Genomic DNA, 20034 nt, shown 5'->3' on the forward strand with positions numbered 1-20034 from the left:
AGATATATATGAGTTGCAGATATTTTTTCCCATCCCATGGGTTGTCTTTTTCCTTGGGTTTTAAAACACTAAAACACTGCTCTCTGCTACTTCCATCCTATCTCTTTTTCAATTTTGAATACCTAACATATTGTTAGTCACTGTTTTAGGTACTAGCAGTAAAAATACAACTATTGTTTACTCTCTTCACACACTTTTTTTTTTTCCTTCACTGTCTGTTGTTTTTCTCTTAATGCCTTAGTGTGAGCATTTTCTGGAGTTATGTTACTTTCTCTGTGGAGGCTTCTTGCCCCTTTTTTTGTCCCCGATAAAGCGTATTTAACCTTCAGGGCCCAGTCTAAACATCAGTCCTCTGGGAAGATTCTGTGATTTCACCAGGAATAATTAATCACTCCTTCTTTGATCCTATAGCACTGTATACATTTAAAACAATATTCTAGTCTTTACATTGTTTCATAACTGTTTATTTATATCTCTGGGATGTGAGCTCTTTAACATAGAGATCTTATCCTCATAATTAATAAATTTCTCCCAAGCTCCAGTAGAAGTTGAACACAGAGAGGTTATTCAATAAATACTGACTAAGTTATCGGACCCTTCCTTTTTTAAACTTTTCATTATGAAAAATTTTAAATTTATTAAAAAATAAAGACAATAGTGAGATGAATTACTGTTACTTATCTGTCAGCTTTGACAATTATCAGCCTGTGACCAGTCTCATCTCGTCTACTTCCCTTCCACTCCCTCTCTCCAGTGAATTATTTTGAAGCAAACCTCAGAAATCATTTCAGTCAAAAATGCTTTTCTGGTATTTTTAAAGGAAATGTTTAAATATTAAATATAAAACTTTAGTGTACATGGAGTCAGCTAACTAGAACCCTCAATTAACTGTCCCCCAATTTTAACAGAACAAGACAGATGAGAAATTATCTGTGATCTCAAAGCTTATATAATTTGATTTAGTAGGTTCTAATCTTGTAACAAATCCAACATAACCTTCTAAATTTCTATACTTAGTAAAACTCTCAGATTTCACTAAGCTTAATGGTATTGCAAGACCTAAATTATCATAGAAATAGCCAAGGTAAAGTATTTCACTTAGGCAAGAAATATACTTTTTTATGGTAAAGTTAAAAAAAATTTTTTTGTTAAATCTCATTCCATCAGAAACATGTTTCATTACATTTAGATATAAAATGATAAAGCTGGAGGCACAAAAATTTTTTTAAATTACATTGCATAATGAAGTGTGAAATGTTATATGAGTATGATTAAGAATATTGAAAATTACTACCCTTTACTTTTTTTAATTTAAGGAACATCTTTTGAGCTCTTTCTATTTCCTGCATTACCTTTGGGGGTCTGTTGGAAACTTGTGAAGGTTTTTTCTGATACATCTAATGATTTACCACTTTGCTAAGCTACTGTCCTCTCTTGCCTGCCTTTTATGATAGTCTTCTAACTGGTCTTTCTGCATCAGCCCTTGCCTGTCTGCCTCAAAGGTCAGAACAGTCCTTTATAAAATATGTCAGATTCTATCACTACTCAGCTCAAAACCTCCTAGTTACTTCCTATCCCACTAAGAGACAGCATGCTATGTTCTCAGTGTATGTGGATTGCTCACTAGGGTGTGTTTTGGAAATTTGTGCAAACCTTTTGGGATGTACCTTGATTGAGTGGCATTTAGTGTGTTTGGGCCTGCTAGTCCATCCTACAGCTTCCCTTAAACAATCATTTCTTATACTCTATGATTTTTAAATCAATTTTAGAGGTAAAATTTATATAAAATAAAATGGGCCATTTTAACTGTGCAGTTTGGTCAGTTTTGACACATGTATATACCCTTGTAGCCACCACAACAATCAAAGTATAAAGCATTCTCATCATCGCAGAAAGTCCCTTTGTGTGTCTTCTGCATGACTTTTGAATGTCCTTTGGACATTCTTGAAGGTGAAAAACCTGTTTATAATGATCTGAACCTAGACCTAACTCCATTTATATAAACATACAAAATGTTTTTGCATGGTTTTAAAGTACATTTGATTTTCCAGAAATGCAACCATCATATAATTTGAGGGAAGATGACACTCTAGAGTGTTCAGAATTTTACCAGAGGTCTGTCATTTAGAAAGGCATTTTAAAGATTGAATCAGCATCACCATTGGTGACTTTTGAGGCTTAAAGAAAACACACCTTTATCATTCTGCATTTGTAGGTGTCACATTTACAGTGGTTAGAAAGGTGGCATTTTTATCTTTTACAGTGTTTATGTCTAAACATTTACCTATTGAAATAGATTAATTTTGTTATAACTTACTTCCATTTATTTCTCATTTGTATTACAGGTTCAGTATTGTATTAGTTCTTTTGAAGTTAGGTGTGTAGATAAGTTTTATCATCAGTGAGGTTAATTTCAGGACATAAGGGAAGAATATACAACATTTGTTATAAAAAGAGAGCACTGGACCTTCAGATTAGGGGACTGTCCTATATATTCCAATCCTGCCTCTTTCCTCCCCTAGATTACCTCTCTTTGAATCTGCTATTTACTATTCTCCTCCCTGCCCTTTTGCTCTAGCTACAGTGGCCACTGACTCCCTTGCTGTTCCATGAAATTTCCAGGCATGTCTGGATGTGTGTCCTCATTTGCTGCTGCTTCCTCTCCTGGAATGCCTTGCTACCACATATCCATATGGCCCGCTCCCTCCCTTTCTTCAGCTCTTTACTTAAATAACACTTTCTCAGTGAGGCTTTCCCTGGCCGCTGTGTTTTAAATTCCATCTCTACCACTCAGCACTCCTCATGACTCTTCCCTGATTTATTTCTCTTACAGACTTATTACTCTCTGGATAGACTTTGTATTTTGCTCTTCTTTTTTTTTTTTTTGGTTAACTGTTGACCTGCCCTATGCCCTCCCCCTCACTCACCCCACCCCCCACCCCCCGGCCAACACACTCTAAAATCTAAATTTCATGAGGACAGCTGCAAAATGTGGGTTGGTTCAAAGTGGGGGAAAAAAATCATCCAGTTCCCCAGCCAATTGAAATTTGGTTCTGATATGCTACAGAGTCAGCCCTGGGCTCCCTTTATCTTCCACCCTGGTGTATTGTACTAGCTTCCCCAACCTTTAGTCTTATTTAAAAAGGCAGCAGTATCCCTGAAGTTTAGAACAGTGCCCAGTTCACAGTAGGTACTCAATAAATATTTATCGAATGAATGACTGTCTTTAGATTTCCAAAAGAAGTGTTTTTGTGTGATTTTATCTAAGAATTTGGAGCCTTAGATACCTTTAGTTTTACATTAATGTGGCTTTCTGGAGAGTAATACAAAGTGTATTACCTGGAGATGTGCCATTTGTGTTCTCCTTATGTTGTAAAAGTTTGGTTGGTTCATAATTTGTTCTCTAAAGGTCCTTTTGTACTTTTTTCCTCATTAAGAAGATTGATAGCTATAACCTAGTGTTATTTATAAACTATACCCATAAGGCACATTGATGTGTGTCCTACATATGGTGTAATTAATCTGAATCATAAATTACTTACCAATCATTTGCCTCCAGGTGTCAGAGGCAATATATGGTATCTTTCTTAAGAATAATACTAGGAAAACATTGTTAATACAAATATATTTCATTGATTTGAGCTCCTACTATTTTAGAAATTGAATTAATTTTCTTGAACTGAGCTAAAAATTTTAATCTTTGAATAATCTCCAGATAAAAGCAAATCAGTGGTTTAAAGAGAATTATAGGTAGATGATCAACCTGTTTAAGAGAACAGCCTACCTATAGATAATCATTTGACATAATCATATGTTTATTCATTCAGGCCAATATTTATTAAGCAGCTGTATGCAGCAAGCGTGGATCTGGAAATATAAGGGCAAATGAGGCAGACTCCCAGTCTAATACAAGCAAGTACTGACACAAGTATAGACACAATAAAATGTCGTGGTCATCAATAGAGCAGTCTTACAGGGGACAGAAAGGAATAGATGTGGCCTGCAATGGTCACGTCTGCCTGCAGAATTGAGAATTAGATGGAAAAGTCTTCAAAAAGAAGTTAATGGTTGAACGGAATCTCTGGAGTTACAAATGTGGCTGTGTGGGTTGAGTGATGAGATGAAGATATTGTAGGCACAAACAGCAGCAGGATGTAGAGGACGGAAATAATCCACCTGGTTAGCAGAACTGTTTCAAAGTATTGGAGTATAGACTACTGTGGGAGCACGATGAGTTAAGACTGGAGTGGTGGGTAGAGATCAGAAATGAATGACCTGGTACCATGTACTAGAGGAATTTGAACTTTATCCTGTGGGCCATGGAGAACCAGTGAAGTCCTTCAAGAGGATCATTGCATCACTTTACTTCACTGGAGTTTGGGAATTCATTAGACAAATGGAATGGGAGGTATTTCAACTGTTAACAGCAGTCCAGATGAGCATTGTTTGAGATCCCATAGTTAAGAATGTAGCAATTAAGATAAAGAAGAGGGAGACGGATTGGAGAAATGCTAGAATCTGTAGGACTGGCTGATGGTTTTGGTGGAGGCATGGAGGGGAGAAGGACTTAGCACAAGTCATAATCTCAGATGCCTCAAGAGCCAAACAGTTGACAAAAATGAATCAAAGAAACCTCAGCACCCATTGTGGCTGTTATGAATACTAGCTGAAATGAGAGCTTACCTGAGTCTAGATGGGACATCTACTGTTCAGTTTTAGCCCATTGTTCTGTATAAGTGGAGCCTGATGTTTCATCTTCTGATTTTTAAAGAGAACCCTAAATCTTTATTTTTCTGTGACATCTCCCAAATCTTATATGTTGGCTCAAAGTTGTTTTCTTTTTTTTAAGTTCTGTCTGAACCAAAATAAACAACTTCAGTAAATAAGCAGCTAGGTTGCAGCCTCTGTCCTAAGATGATGCCTTTTTTTCTTTTTTTAATGATTAGAAGTACAATGCTGTTCACTAAGATTGGAAGTAGAGGGAGAGAAGCAGATTAGGGAGATGATATGGAGAAGACTAATGAGATTTTGAACATGTTGAGTTTGAGGTACATCAATTAACAGCAAGCTACAAATGCAGGTCTGGAACACAAGTGAAAGTCAACTGGAAAATAAAGACCTGGGGGTTATTAGCAAATAAATGGGAGGTGAAATTATTAGCCAGTTTGCTTTAAACAACATTTCAAGAAACCTTTGTTTTTCTGTTCTTGCTCACTGGCAACAATTGTTAGGTATACCTCTCCTGGCCCATTTAGGAACCCTCCATAGTACCTGACACAGTCAAGGGCTTCAGAAAAATTCACTTTCTGACAAAAACAAGGATTTTTCTTGAGGATAGTTTCTGTAACACTACCCTTATTCCTATGTCTGTTTGCCTTTTGGGTTTCTAAGCAACATCTTTCTGTCACTGATGGAACCAGAAGAACTGACTTGTGGTAGTCTCTCTGAAGGCAAAAGTCAAATATCTCCAAATGTTGCTGGTTGTTTTTTTTTTCAATATTACAGATTGTAAGACCTTAGAAAATAGAGATTCTTCTTTCTTTCATAGTTCCTCATTAGCAGCTAATTTTCTTCTGTGAATACTTAGAAATGAGAATTGAGTGACATTATTCAGAGTTTGAATGCCATGTGAAGATGAACTCATTTCCCAAGGTGGTAATCTTAGTCACTTGCTCATATTACATGTAAGATTTGAGTTACTTGCAGCTCCATCAGCCTTCAAGTAGGTGTAATGTGTGTCCTCATTTCAGGACCTAGGCTGAAGGAGCATTGCTTTTTGGGGATGGCAGATAAAGATGGCTGGTGGAAACTCACTGTCTTTTAAAACTTCTGCTCAGATATTGTGTATATCATATCTGTTCACATTCCATGGGCTAAACCTGACATCTGTGGGTGGCGATACATAATCCTCTTGGGGATGATCACCAACGTCTACAGTAGTAGACAAGTGTATTATCTGTGCTGGGGTGTGATGAGATGATGAAAAGGTAGGAAGTACTATAATTGAGATCTTACTCTTCTGATGGGATAGGAAAAGTGCTTATAAATAATTCGATATCTGTGTGGGAGAGTAAAGGATTTATTTTTATTAATGTTGTGAAAGAAAGAGCCAAATTCCAGGTACTATTAAAAAAAAAGAAAAGGTCCAGATTCCAGTGAAGTGAGTCCACAGTCAGATCACATGCTGGGCGCTGATGACAGCCACCAAAGTGGAGTTAGTAAAAGCAATACTGACGCTGCAATGGCAGTAGCAATGCATTCCTGGCATTCAGTTCTCTGCTGGCCTCTCTGATTTTAGACTCTCTGTATATCATGGCAGACACAGACTTTTCTGGAGTATGATCACCTGGAGAGCCTCTGCCCCAGCTATGGGAAGCAGCTGCCATTTCCCAATCCCAACAGATGTTGCCATGTGGGGACACTAAGGACACTGTTGCCACCTTCAATATTTGAAATCTCACTATTTTTCAGTGTGGGCTAAAATTTAAAAGAAACACACTGTGGGCCAAACAAAGTATTCCTGTAGGTTAAATCAATCTTAGTTTGTGACTGCTTATCTAGAGGAGTGGATTAATTTCATATCCTTCAGATAATCTCCCGTGAACATGCTTCTCTCAACATATGTATTTGTTCTAGTTGTTTTACAGTTCGGAGGTATGACTGACTTCCTTTTGCAAGAATGGAGTTGCTTAAATGACATGTATTCCTGAATAAAAGGCCAAAAAGGAAGAGAAGGTAATTTCATCCCTTCTCGATTTTTTTTTCCCTTCTTGATTTTTATGCGATGATCAAATTATCAGCAGAATATTAATTTTAGAGCTGGCTTTTTTCCATGGTATACTTGGAACCAACTCAGGAGAGGCCTGACTTACTGCACAGAGGCTGGAAATGATCTGGTAGCAGCACCTGGAGGGTACTTCCTTCTCATTTCTATTCTTGTATTTGTTCTTTCCACCACTGGCATTAGTGCTTGATGTTCTCCTCATACATAGCCAATTCAGAGTTCATAGATGATGGTGACTAGAAGAAGGTTTTACCCCTAATTTTATTAGAACCAAAGAGTCATATTGAAATGGCTGTATTTGGATGTGTGGGTGTCCCAGTTGTTTTATAGTGGCTTCCACAGCTAAGCCCTTCTGTTGCACGAATAAGGCTAATTCACAGAGAATAAATACTCTACCACAGTGATCTTCATTGGGGTCTTCTCAAGGACAAGTACAAGATTTCCATAACCCCTGGACTGCCAAGATTCATATTTCAAGATGACTTCAAATATTTAGCCAATCAAAGGGGATAAAAACTTTAGAAACCACACCCAGAAATATGTCAGACTTGTTTCTTTTCTGACTATAAATCCAGAGAACAATTGAGATTCTTTAAATTTAAATATAAGCCCTATGGTTTATAGAATTAAAGGAATTTTTCAGAGTACTGGGAGTGCATAGCATTGTACCGATAGCATTGTTGTTTAGTTGCTAAATCACGTCCAATTCTTTTGCCACCCCATGACCCCATAGCCCACCAGGCTTTTTGTCCACTGAGTTTCTCAGGCAAGAATACTGGAATAGGTTGCCATTTCCTCTGGGGCATCTTCCGAAACCAGATATTGAACCTGAATCTCCTGCATTGTTGGTGGATTCTTTACCACTGAGTCACTTGGAAAGCCCATACTAATAGTGTACATATTTCTGTTTGGAGCAGTTTGACATAGTTAGAGGTAACAACCACATATACTTGCCACTACAGTATGTTAATTAATAGATTATGTCTAAATAAACACATATTCATAGCATTTGCTTCTTGTGATCGAGTATTGTTTAGAAGGAGATAAATTTAAGCTTTTGTATTATATATTCAAATGCATTAGCTTTAATTACACTAATGGTTTAAATTAAGAAAAAAAAGTTATATTAAGTTTGACAATATAAAGTTATTTATCTGTACTCTTTAAAAATATTTGAATTTGAATTAGCATATAATAAAGTACAGAGGCACTTAAAAATGAGAAAGAACAAAAGCTAGTTTATGAATGAGTTTGTGGGAGTGGAAACAATGGGTAGAGATGGTGAATAATTTACCTGAAACCTAAAAAATGACTAGATGTTAAAACCGAGTAGAGAACTTAACTCAAGATTTCTTGGTAAAAGGAGAAATGTAAGTTACATAGTCTTACTGACCACTAAATTGAAATAAATCAGTTGCTCAGAAGAAACAAATACTGCTTAACATTGAACTCAAAGGAAAATTTACCTCACAGATCTTATTATGAAGGACACTGTACAAACAAAAATGTCACCAAATTGCAATTTAATGAAAGATGCCACAATATTCTTTTCATGGTCATTTCAACATAGGCTTTTGGCAGAAGTCCAGAGATACAATGTTCAATAGATTTCTATGAAAGCTGAAGAAATGTACATTAATTTTGTAATTTGGGGGTGATGGTAACACGAATGAGAATAGATTGAATAATTGCTTTTCCCTTTAAAGTGTCCATTTAGCAAAAAATAAAAGAAATATTGAGGACAATACATTGTAAAACAGACCTCCTGAGATCTTTTTGTTTTCATTAATTCTAAAAGTATTTATTGATGTCACAATGTATATACTTGTTCTGCATGTGACCTAAAAATGTTCATGAAGATCATATCTTTAGATGATCCTTAAGTATTTATATATGATTTATATATCCACTTGTTCTATGGATTTTCACCTATGCTGAGGTGAGGATGTATAATTAAAAAGAAAAAAATCAATAAAATAGTTCATGGGTCTAATTTGGACAAAATATTTTAAATTGTTAATAAGACGAATAGTTCAAATAATGAGCAAAGGATTTTTAAAAATCCAGAAACATTTGAGATTCTCATAAATTTTATCTGTCTCTTTGACCTAGTCATTTGTATTTCTGTTAAATAAGTGTTTCAGGTCATGTTCATATGCATTTATTTTGAGCCTTGACTTTGAGAACACAAATAGCTAATGCACGTGCCAGGTGATTTTGATCATAATGAGTGATAAAAGATGAAAGAGAAAATGTGGTGATACAAACCCTATATCAAACACCAAAGCATAAAACCTAATAGTTTTCTCACCCTCTGCCCTTTTTTCTCAAGGGAAATTGTGTGTGACATTAGTTTGAAATGGGTAAGGAAACTCTCCAAAGGTTGCAGAATGGATGGGATTAACTTTATTAAGGCTCTCCTATGAGAGACATTGTGAGGTTTTATGTTGTGTTTCTTTTACAGATATTATATGTCTTCAACTCCTGTCCATAGCATCTTGTACATGGGTTAAGTAATTTGACAAAGAAAGTGTACCGAGTGAGGATTGTAATGATGGCTGTAACACAAGGAAGCTGGTTCCCCAGGGGGTTGGGTAACCTGCCCAGAGTCCCACACTGAGGAGAGGGCAGAGCTGGGGTCTGACTCCATGGTACACAAGCAGCAGTATCAGCCTAGAGAGACCATAGAAACAGATATTTTTTAAATGGAAAGAGACTTCATAGATCATCTACTTATTTCATTGTCCTTTAGCACACCCATTTTACACACAAGGAAAGAGAGATACAATAACATTTATGGTCTTTCAGATGGAAATAAGGTGTGAAATTATTGAAAGTGACAGTGAAAATCGCTCAGTCGTGTCCGACTCTTTGTGAACCACAGTCCATGGAATTCCCCAGGCCAGAATACTGGAGTGGATAGTCTATCCCTTCTCCAGCAGGTCTTCCTGACCAGGAATCGAACCAGGGTCTCCTGCATCGCAGGTGGATTGTTTACCAACTGAGCTATCAGGGAAGCGTGAAATTATTGGATCAATTTAATTCTTTGCCTAGTACATAATTTATTGTTTTTGTTTTAGTTATTAAGTTGTGTCCAGCTCTTTTTCAAGCTCCTGGACTGTAGCCCAGCTGGCTCCTCTGTCCATGGGATTTTCCAGGCCAGACTACTGGAGTGGGTTGCCGTTTCCCTCTCCAGGGGATCTTCCTGAACTGGGGTTTGAACCTGCGTCTCCTACATTGGCAAGAGTATTCTTTACCACTGATCCACCAGGGAAGCCACTCATATTTTAATAAGTAAATAAGAGGACAATGTGGTAATAATTATTAACTTTTTTGTGAAGAGAAATACGTTGTTGGCAGTAAGACAAGCAGAGTAAACTGAATAAATAAAATCTAGATGCCTGAACTTTCCTGAGGTCCCCACCCAGACCTTCCCCCACTTCTCCCACTATTTTCCTGTCAAATGCTTATAAGCTGGTTTAGGACAACATAGGAGTTTAGAGAAATCATAAGAGCATATTTTCATGTCTGAAGTTCACACAAATCAATTACCCTGCCCTTTACCAATTCCTGGCTTCCCTGGTGGCTCAGTGGTAAAAGAATCTGCCTGTCAGTGCAGAAGATGCAGGAGACACAGGTTTGATTCCTGGGTCAGGAAGATCCCCTGGAGGAGGAAATAGCAACCCATTCCAGTATTCTTGCCTGGGAAATCCTATGGACAGAGGAGCCTGGTGGGTAACAGTCCATGGAGTCACAAAGAATTGGACATGACTCAGGACATGCACAGCATAGTCACCAATTTCTAATTGGAAGTATTTCTGAAACTTAGGAGAGGTGGCCTATTTTAAAAAAATTAGTGGTTCTGGAAACCTGAACTCTGAGTTTCTCTGGATAAAATGTTTTTGTAATGTGATAACTGTCTATTTTTGCTTTGGATAGAAATAACTACTTTACTCGTCACATTTAATTTTTTTTTTTCTTACCAGACTGCAGCAGGTTTAATAGTGGCCCCAAGGGTATGTCCAAGTTGCAACCCCCAGAACCTACAAAGAGGACCTTATTTGCAAAAACAATCTTTGTACATGTGATTGTGCATTTTGAGATGAGATCGCTCTGGATTAAGGTGGGCCCTTGTTTGTGCTTAGCTGCTCAATTATGTCGACTCTTTGCAACCCGATGGGCTGTAGCCTGCCAGGCTCCTCTGTCCATAGACTTTTCCAGGCAACAATACTGGAGTGGGTTGCCATTTCCTACTCCAACATTTAATTTTTTTTAAAAAACAACTACTCCTTTGCCTCTTATTTGGAGCAATACTAGTCCTCCCTCAGTGTGGCTAGTCATGTCCAGCTGGGGTGTGTGGTCCACAGAGGTTTTACCCGTTAAGAGAACTTGGAGACTGCAAACTCTCTCTCTCTGAGTAGCTGGTTCCAGTGTTTATTCATCCTTGTAATTAGGGCATTCATCTTTACATCTACTATGCATGACTCCTGCATTTTCTCTGGCTCTGCCTGCTATGCTGACTGGGACAAGCTGGGCAGAAATTCCCTTCCCAGGGAACCTTCCCAAATGCAGGCAGATGATGCCCAGTGCAGTGGTTGTTGCCATGTGAGTTGCAAAACAAATTGTAATGTGCCCATCATATCCTTTAAGTCACAATAATCCTACTCTAATGCTCAGCTCAAACTAGTCACCGTGGTAAATCTCAGTACCCCGAAATTATTGTATCTTCTCCTTCCTTTCCCCCATCAAAACAGCTACTTGTTAAATATTGAGTGCAACAAAATAATTATCTGATGAAATGTTTTTCATTTGGTAAGATTGAAGGAAAAGACTATTTTCTTTAGCAGCCAGTTGCTTTTTAAAGTAAGCACCTATTGATTAAAGAATAAAATGCTTATTGCTTTTTTTTTTTTTAACAAAAGCACAACAGGACAAATCCACACTTTTATTTATTTTCAAGAAGTTTAAATCCTCGAACGGTACAGCATCACACGGATTCTGTGTCCAATGGCCTCAGCAGGAAGATTACTTCGGAATTTGGCACACACCATGCCACTGTTTCCATGAGCTCGAGTTATCTTTCCCCAGATTACTCTAGTTTTGTTAGGTTTTCCACCAGGAGTTACTGTGTTGTTCTTTGCTTTGTACACATAAGCACTAGAATTCAGTTTTATCTCGAGCATATACACCTTCAATTTTCAGGAAAGCAGTGTGTTCCCTTTGGTTCTGTAGACCCCGTTTATAGCCAGCAAAAATGGCCTTGGACCACAGCCTTCCAGACATATTTGTCGTTTTAGAAGTCCCGTTCCCAGCAGGCCTCCACAGGGTCCAAGATGGCTGAAAGAGAGCTGCTTATTGCTATTAATTATTAGAACTTGAAGCTAATGTTATTTCCTTTCAGGCTTGTGCAGTTTAGAAATAATAATGAAGTGTTTGGGGAGGGAGGTGGGAGGGGAGTTCAGGATGGGGAACACATGTAAATCCATGGCTGATTCATGTCAATGTATGGCAAAAACCACTACAATATTGTAAAGTAATTAGCCTCCAACTAATAAAGATAAATTTTAAAAAAATGAAGTGTTTAGCAAGTTGTACTCATCCCCTAAAGTAATACCGATTATTATTAGATCTGTATTATTATTAGTCCAAACAGTTCTTTGGTTCTATAAATAATATTTCTATGCCTTTATCTGAAAAGTTTTCTGCTTTAATACAGTCCATATTAACAGTTCTGAAATAGACAGTAGGTTAATAAGCTCATTTTCTTAAATTTGTCCTTATAGGTCTCATTATAATGAGACCTATAGGTCTCATTATAATGTCCTTTAAAGCTTTAAGTTGCTTTTCCCTGGAATCTAAGTAATTTGTAATATATCTATAAGCATTTATTTTCCCCATATTCCTATAAGATGCACACTTTTAAAAATGTAAACAGCCAAAATAGAAACATTACTGTAACTTAGAATTAACCCATCCTGGGAACAAAGGGAAGGTAGCTTAGTGGTTAATATATTTTATAGTATTGCTCATACATAACAATGTTAGACACAGTTTCAAATGTGTTACTTTCTTGACTCATATTTACAATGAAAATCACCAGTATCCTCTATTCTTTTCTATTCTCTCCTGGTATACTTGTATAAACCCCATCCTATGTCAGTTTATACTTGAACAGATTGTTTTTCTTTCCTAAAGTAATTACACTACCGTGTTGTTCAGTCACTAAGTTGTGCCCGATTCTTTGTGACTGCATGGACTGCAGCACACCAGGCTTCCCTGTCCTTCACTATCTGCCAGACTTTGCTCAAACTCATGTCCATTGATTCAGTAATGCCATCCAACGATCTCACCCTCTGCCACCCTCTTCTCCTGCCCTCGATCTTTCCCAGCATCAGGGTCTTTTCCAGTGAGTTGGGGCTGCTTGTATCAGGTGGCCAAAGTATTGGAGCTTTAGCTTCAGCATCAGTCCTTCCAATGAATATTCAGGGTTGATTTCCTTTAGGATTTACTGGTTTTATCTCCTTGCAGTTCAAGGGACTCTCAAGAGGCCTCCAGGACCACAGTTCAAACGCATCAATTCTTCAGTGCTCAGCCTTCTTTATGGGCCAACTCTCACATCTGTACATGACTCCTGGAAAAATCATAGCTTTGACTATATGGACCTTTGTCAGCAAAGTAATGTCTCTGCTTTTTAATATGCTGTCTAGATTTGTCATAGCTTTCCTTCCAAGGAGCAAGTGTCTTTTAATTTTATGGCTGCAGTCACAATCTGCAGTGATTCTGGAGCCCAAGAAAATAAAATCTGTCACTGTTTCTACTTTTTCCCCATCTACTTGCCAGTAAGTGATGGGAACGGATGCCATGCTGTTAGTTTTTTAAATGTTGAGTTTTAAGCCAGCTTTTTCACTCTCCTCTTTCACCCTCATCAGGAGGCTCTTTAGTTCCTGTTTGTGTTCTGCCATTAGAGTGGTATCATCTGCATATCTGAGCTTATTGACATTTCTCCCAGCAATCTTGATTCCAGCTTGTGAGTCATCCAGCCTGGCATTTCACAAGATGTACTCTTCAAATAAGTAAAATAAGCAGGGTGACAATATACAGCCCTGACATACTTTTTTCCAATTTTGAATCAGTCCATTGTTCCGTGTCTGGTTCTAACTGCTGCTTATTGATCTGAATATCCCTTTCTCAGGAGACAGGTAAGGTGATCTGGTATTCTCATCTCTTTGAAGAATTTTCTGAAGTCTTGTGATACACACAGTCAAAGGCTTTAGTGTTGTCAGTGAACCAGAAGGAGACGTTTTTCTGGAATTCTCTTCCTTTTTCTATGATCCAACAGATGTTAGCAATCTGTCCTCTGGTACCCCTGCCTTTTTTAAACTCAGCTTGTACATCTGGATGTTCCTGGTTCACATACTACTGAATGCTAGCTTGAAAGATTTTGAACATCACCTTGCTAGCTTGTGAAATGAGCTCACTTGTATGGTAATTTGAACATTTTTTGGCATTGCCTTTCTTTCGAGTTGGAATGACGACTGACATTTTCTAGTCCTTTGGCGACTGCTGAATTTTCCAGATTTGCTGGCATATTGCATGCAGCACTTTAACAGCACCATCTTTTAGGATTTGAAACAGCTCAGCTGGAATTCTATCACCTCCACTAGCTTTGTCCTTTAGTAGTGCTTCCTGAGGCCCACTTGACTACACACTCCAGAATGTCTGGCTCTAGGTGAGTGACCACACCATTAGGGTTATCCAGGTCATTAAGGCATTTTTGGTATAGTTCTTTTGTGTATTCTTGCCACCTCTTCTTAATCTCTCTGCTTCTTTTAGGTCCTGGCTGTTTCTGTGCTTTATTGTGCTCATCTTTGCATGAAATGTTCCTTTGGTATCTCCAGTTTTCTTGAGGAGATCTCTAGTCTTTCCCATCCTATTATTTTCCTCTATTTTTTTTTCTTTGCATTGTTCACTAAGAAAGCTTTCTTAATCTCTCCTTGCTATTCTCTGGATCTCTGCATTCATTTGGGTGTGTCTTTCCCTTTCTCCTTTGCTTTTCTCTTCTTTTCTCAGCTATTTGTAAGACTTCCTCAGACAGGCACTTTGCCTTCTTGCATTTCTTTTTCTTTGGGATGGTTTTGGTCATCGTGTCCTATACAGTGTTGTGAATCTCCATCCATAGTTCTTCAGGTACTCTGCCTACTAGATCCAATTGCTTGAATCTATTTGTCACCTCTACTGTATAATCATTAAGGGATTTGATTTAGGTCATACCTGAATGGTCTAGTGGTCTTCCCTACTTTCTTCACTTTAAGCCAGAATTTTGCAATAAGGAGAGTTCATGATCTGAGCCACCATCAATTCCAGGTCTCGTTTTTGCTGACTGTGTTGAACTTCTCCATCTTTGGCTGCAAAGAACATAATCAGTCTGATTTTGGTATTGACCAGCTGGTGGTGTCCATGTGTAGAATTGTCATCTCTTGTGTTGTTGGAAGAAGGTATTTACTATGACCAGTGAGTTCTCTTGGCAAAACTCTGTTAGCTTTTGCTGTGCTTCATTTCATACTCCAAGGCCAAACTTGCCTGTTACTCCAGGTATCTCTTGACTTCCTACTTTTGCATTCCAATCCCCTATGATGAAAAGAATATCTTTTTTTGGTGTTAGTTCTAGAAGGTCTTATAGATCTTCATAGAATCATTCAACTTCAGCTTCTTTGGCATTAATGATTGGGGCATAGATTTCGATTACTGTGATGTTGAATGGTTTGTCTTGGAAACAAACTGAGATCATTTTGTCATTTTTTGAGATTATACCCAACTACTGCATTTTGGACTCTTTTGTTGACTATGAGGGCTACTCCATTTCTTCTAAGGTATTCTTGCCCACAGTAGTAGATATAATGGTCATCTGAATTTAATTCACCCATTCCTGTCCATTTTAGTTCACTGATTCCTAAAATGTTGATATTCACTCTTGCCATCTCCTGCTTGACCACATCCAATTTCTCTTAGATTCTTGGACCTAACACTCTATGTTCCTATGCAGTGTTGTTCTTTATAGCATCAGACTTTACTTTCATCACCACACACATCCACAACTGAGCATCATTTCTGCTTTGGCCTAGCCTCTTCATTCTTTCTGGAGCTATTTCTCCATTCTTCCCCAGCAGCATATTGGACACCTACTGACCTAGGAGGCACTTCTTTCAGTGTCATGTCTTTTATGCTTTTTTATACTGTTCATGGGGTGCTCAAAGCAAGAATACGGGAGTGGTTTGCCATTCCCTTCTCCAATAGACCACGTTTTGTCAGAATTCTCCACCATGACTTGTCCATCTTGGGTGGCCCTGCACAACATAGCTCATAGCTTCATTGAGTCACACAAGGCTATTATCCTTGTGATCATTTTGGTTAGCTTCCTGCAAGTGTCGTTTTCGTTCTGGATGCTGTGGGATTGCATTTCTTGCTTCTTCTGTCTGCCCTCTGATGGATGAGGATAAGAGGCCTGTGGACACTTCCTAATGGGAAGGACTGGTTGTGGGGAAAACTGGGTCTTGCTCTGGTGGGCAGAGCCATGCTCAGTAAATCTTTAATCTAGTTTTCTGCTGATGGGTGGAGCTGTGCTCTCTGTTAGTTGTTTGGCCTGAGACGACCCAGTCCTAGAGTCTGCAGGCCCTGTGGTAGGGTAATGGTGACCTCCAAGAAGACTTAGGCCAATACGCACCTCCCGGGACTGCGGCTGCCTGTACCCGTCTACAGGGCAGACCACTGCTGACCCACGCCTCGTCAGGAGACCCTCAAACAGACAGGCAGGTCTGGCTCAGTCTCTTGTGAGATCACGTTAGTGGTATCCCACTAAGCATCTCTTGTTCTTATTCATCCATTTTTCTGTCTTGTTAGAAATTTTAGTTTTAATGCAAATTTCCTTGGTGGCAGCCACCTCTTTCAAGTTTGAAATTACTCTTAGCCATCATCATTAAAGTTGCTAATGAAAATGCTTATGGCATAGGGTTTAGGTCAGATACCTTGAGATGATCTTCAGTGCCCAAGTCCCTGTTAGCTGTGATAATACAATGGAAATAAGGAAACACTGAAAAGATGAAGATAAAATGTTTTTTTGAAAAGGGAAAGAGGCCATAATGTCAGAGAAATCTACAGAGTCAAATATACAGAATGAATGATACAGATGAATAATATGACTAAATGGGAAGACGTGAGAACGGGGGAAAGTATGTGATCAAGAGAGAGACATGTGGCAAATAAAAGTTCAGTAAGTAGATAAAAGTTCAATGTCTACAGCAAGACTTACTTAAAACTGGCACACCAGATTTCCATTATTCTCAATGCTTGTTTTAAGATACACCTCTAAGATAATTTTTAAAATTTACCATTGGCATTTAACGTTCTCTTCGAAAGTTAATCTACCTTTTTATATGAAGAAAAATCAATAACATTTATATTTGATTTTGGCTAACATATAGAAACTTATATTTTTCATTTCATAGAACCGCTGTATGAAATGCAAGAGTAGGCAGGGCTTTGAGATCCAGGTAGATTTGAATTCAAATCTTGTTTTTTCCATTTAGTACTTGTTAATTCCAAAAGAACCACTGAATTCTCTTGCCTCATAGGCAGAATGGAGCCAAAATTAAAAATGTTCAGGTCTATAATAAAGTTTAGAAATTATACATGCTAAATTATTTTTCAGGTAGTGTACATAAAATATATCAAAGCTATTTAAAAAAAATATATCAAAGCTATTTTTATTAAGTCATGTAGTCCCATTAGTCATTGATATAAGTAATATTTCTTGTTTGGATTCCTTGCATTTCATTTAACAAGTCTTGTATATTTCCTTATATTTGTGTGCTTGGTATTGTGTTGTTAAATGTGAAATTTTAATATTCAAAACCAATCCTTACAAAATAACTCTAAAATTTAATATAATTATTTCCTATTTGCAACCAGAATTCATATTGTTTTGCTAATGGGTATCACGTTAACCAAGTAATCAAGTTAAAATCACTAATGAGAAAAACTTCTCATTGTGTGTCCCTAATACAATGCACCAAAGACACAGCATCACTTATTATGCATTCTTGCCAGTGATACATGCTTTGATCTCATAATGAGGAAACTTCAAAGAAATCCAAATTGGAGGATATTCTGTAAAAACAAATAGACTGTATTTTTAAAAAACATTTAAGAGGAAGGCTGGGCAACTTTCCAGATTAATGGAGATTGAAAGCTATAACAACTAAGTGCAGTGAGTAATCCTTGATTGGATTCTGAATTAGGAGGAAGGTTGCCATAAAGATCATTATTGATGAAGTTTGACTATGGGCAGTCTATTAGATAATAATATAATATTGTATTAATCTTGAAATCCCTGATTATTAAAATAATAACTGTAAATACATACATAGATACATAGGCAGAGAAAGAGAGAAAGCAAATGCTAAAGCAAGTGTGACAGACTGGTAAAGTTGGTGAAACTGGATGAAGAATATCAGGAATTGTATGTCCTATTTTTACAGTTCTTTTGTAAGTTTTGTAAATTACTTAATACGAAAAAGTTCAAAAATTGTATATCTTGTTTTATAGAAAGTAATTGATTTCTTGATGCAACTAGTTAACTTTTTAAATAGAATTTATTTAGAAAAGGCTTACAGGTCCAAATCACAGGTATAAGTCTGCCCTTAGCAACCTATCAACTTGTCATAATTGATGCATTATTCTCATGAATGTGCTTAAAAGAAGTAATGAGAGTGATGAATTCTCTCTCATCTTTTTTAATGTGTGGTTCCTCCAGGCTAGCATAATGCCATAGATAGATCTGCAAGTAGAAGTTTGCATTATTAATGTGAATCAAATCGATGATTAAGTAGGAAGCAGCTGTTACAATGAGCAGTTTTGAAGTTTAACTTTTTTTATGTTTTTGCCTTTTTACATATGAATATGTAAAAGTTGGACCTAGCAAAAGAATAAGCTTCTTTTGGGAAAAATAAATCTCAACCTAGCCATGGATTTTCAGGGAAAACCATTAATATATGTTTTAAAGAATCATTTTAAATATTTTAGATTTGTTTTCTTTGAGAATCTAAGAAGATATCTCTCATATAGCTTTCTCTGCAATCTGGAAACAAATTAAATCTTACTTTTTAGTATTTGGTATTTCAAAAGGTAAAAGAGAGTCTTGAATTTTTCATTGTTTCCTCCTCTATTAGGAATGAGAAATTCTTTGTATGTGGCAGTCAAAATATGCAGTTTTCAAACAACACAAAAATGGTACTTTGGATCCAATGTTATTTGGATTAGCATCATTTCTGTATTCTCAACTTTGTGTGCATGCATTCATTTTAGTTTATAACTTTAGATTCTATCTTTCTTTAAAAAATAGATTTTCTTTATAAAACTAGCAAAAAGCAAGTACCAATTTATTTCATATATTCTCTAGTTGAGAGTGGCCACAGGATCCAAGAGGCCATGTGTCATGAGGTCAGTGTTGTGGGGGCTGAAGGCTTTTGTAAGCCCCTGGTTGGTCTGACTGGATTTCCAGGGTGAGTTAAAACAGTCTTTTATATCATGGGATACCTTTCCCAGGTTGTGCAATGTAACCTTTAAAACCAAGCAAACCTGTTGCTCAACTACTTCAGTCCTGTTTCTTCTGTATCCAAATCAGGTTATTTTCATACAAACATGGTTCATTCAATAGGACATTTATGTTGCAGGAAGGGGGAACATTTATACCACCTGACAAGAAGGACTGGAAAGATTTCTGTGGACTTCTTGAATTTTTTTTTTTAATTAATTTGAAAATATGCTGTAAGCCAACTGGGGTTTGGAACACACTCTGAAAAGCAGGCTTTATTGTCTGGATAAAATTGAGGTTCAACCAAGAAGAGGTGATATCAGATGTAATTGTTGTTTGTGGGTGGCTCTCCCCCTTCTCCTCTCTAACCATCCAGGCTACCACTGGGCTATCCTTTATTTCTCAACCTAGGACTATGCCACAGGTGTGTCAGGGGAGGCACTGCCAAGAGCCACTTCCCACCAAGACCTTAGACCAGGTCACTGGAGTGGGAATGGACATACATGTTCTTGTTCTGGGGCAGAAGGTGGGAGAGAAAGTGAGCAGAGTACATGAATCGTCCTGACAAGAGAGCATACTTAATAGTTTCAATCATTACAAATTTCTTTGGTTTTTACACAGTGACTTTAAGAGTCAGTCATCTATTCCCTTTGAAGTAGAT

General features: G+C 37.4%; 1 pseudogene; it reads right to left on the reverse strand.

Moving 5' to 3' along the window:
• Positions 1-11691: 11691 nt before the first annotated feature.
• LOC133072795 (large ribosomal subunit protein eL33-like) lies at positions 11692-12111 on the reverse strand (annotated as a pseudogene).
• Positions 12112-20034: the final 7923 nt, after the last annotated feature.

The sequence above is a fragment of the Dama dama genome, chromosome 18 (genome assembly GCF_033118175.1).
Source record: "Dama dama isolate Ldn47 chromosome 18, ASM3311817v1, whole genome shotgun sequence".
NCBI classification, from domain to species: Eukaryota; Metazoa; Chordata; class Mammalia; order Artiodactyla; family Cervidae; genus Dama; species Dama dama.